Source organism: Lampris incognitus, chromosome 19 (genome assembly GCF_029633865.1).
Source record: "Lampris incognitus isolate fLamInc1 chromosome 19, fLamInc1.hap2, whole genome shotgun sequence".
In the NCBI taxonomy this organism is placed as follows: domain Eukaryota; kingdom Metazoa; phylum Chordata; class Actinopteri; order Lampriformes; family Lampridae; genus Lampris; species Lampris incognitus.
The window spans coordinates 38,358,300-38,360,391 of NC_079229.1; positions in this window are offsets into that span (position 1 = coordinate 38,358,300).

Here is a 2,092-nt window from a genome sequence, read left to right on the forward strand (position 1 = left end):
AGATGTTTTCGAAAAGAGTATGTGTGAATTCTGCTCTACTTCCTGTTTTCAGTGTGTGCATGTAAAACTGTAGCAAAGGCTTTCAAATGGACTTTCTTAGCTTGACAAGAGAGGATGACAAAGTTCTGATTCTGGAGCAGTTGGGGATTATCTGGTTTGTGTTCCAGTTCTGCTGAGAATACTTAGTTACCATGGCTGAAAAACACCAAACTGTGGCTATTCTTTCAGCCATGTTCCATTGGGTGTGGGTGTGGGTGTGTGTGTGTGTGTGTGTGTGTGTGTGTGAGTGAGTGACTTTTGACTTAAAAGAACTTTTTATTTACATCATATTATAAAAATCCTCCGTTCCCATCCCGTCAATATCAGCTGGTAAACTATAAAACAATAGAATCTCGGGCATTATTACTGTGGCGCCATCAAATTATTTACACAAAAAACTCCCCTGTTACTTACACTCCCACATCCACACACACGTGACCATAAGGCATCAAAAATTAAGAACAAGTGACCCATCTTCCCTACGTGAACATAAAACCTGTCTTAACCCCCACAGAGCCCTGAAAGAGTCCAGATTACTGGTCAGATTACAAAACCTCAGTCCGCCTCGACTCCTTGACTTCAGCCAGAGAGCAAAGGTCGAGTACCTTCACACAGCTGTAGTAAAGCTGCTTCTTCCCACAAGAGCTGAAACTACCCAGAGCACTGGTGTATTCAGGGACAGAAGCAGTCCGCTCCCCCTCGCCATGCCCCCAAATGCAGGACTGATGAGCAGGGAGGGAAAAACGTACTCATTGTCATCATCCCATTGGTCAGTTAGAGCACGATTTTCAGCAAACACTCCCAATGGCCCAGATAGGGACTCCCAGACTTCCTCCACAACCCTCTTCAGCACTCTGGAGGACCTGATGTTGACGATGCCACCAAGTGTTTCCCTTGATGTTTTTGTAAGATGGCCCAGTTTAGTAATGCCAGCCTCAACAAACGTAGTCCCTTACTGTAGCAGAGCAAAAGGTGATATTTGCAAGGAAGTCATTATAAAACAGCGGCTCCTCAAAAATACACATTCCTGGTCTAGGGTTAGGAGTTCATGTGACCTTCAGCGTCAGTCAGGCTTTAACCACAGAGTTGTAAAAGGGTGTGAGTCCAGTCAGGTCAGCTTCAGATGATCTCAGCAGAAAAAAGTTATTTATCCAACTCAAGCCAGCCAGCTTTACTGAGAAGCAGCCGAGCAGGTGCCAACCAGCAGTGACCACAGCCGTATAGCAACCTCTGTGCCGTCTGTAGTCTGAAGGCCGCAGTTCTGGATCGAATATCTTGAAGTCATTGTTCTCCTTCTGTCACAGGGAGATACAGGGCCGATGCTCTCAGCCAGTGCTGACCAGACCAGAAAAAATTCACCAGGAGCTTCTGCATCTCTTCCACAAGGCCTGGCAGTGGCACTAAAGCAATGAGTCTGTGCCATAGAGATGAGGTGACCAGGTTATTAACTATCAGACCTCTTCCCCTGAAGGACAGCAGGGGAGGCAACCATTTTCCATCTAGACAACTTGGCTTCTACCATCACCAGCACTCCCTCCCACTTCTGCCTCTGAAAATCCTCACTTCTTAAATATACTCTGAGGACTTTAATACTTCTTTCTTCCCACCCAAGGTTCCCAGGAAGACCAGGAGTACTCCCCAAGCCCCACTGACCCACCAAACAAGCCTCACTTTTTCCCTTGTTAACCTTGGCTGAAGAAGCCTTTTCATATAGGACCAGGCTTTCTTTCAATTCCCGGACATCTCCCTCTCCCTGGACAAACACATTAACATCATCAGCGTATGCTGATACAACAGCAGAAGGGTGTTGAGCGTCTCCTCAGCCTGCTCCTCAACCTACACAGGAGAGGCTCAATGGCAATGCTGTAAAGCTGGCCTGAGATGGGGCAGCCCTGCCTAATCCCTCTTCTAACTGGCACAGGACAGCCCAACCCTCCCTCCATTACATTACTGTACAGTCATTTAGCCGAAGCTTTTATCCAAAGCGACTTACAATAAGTGCCTCATGTAACGTAGGAGATCAGGGGAACTACTAGTCATCAGAGGTCATAAG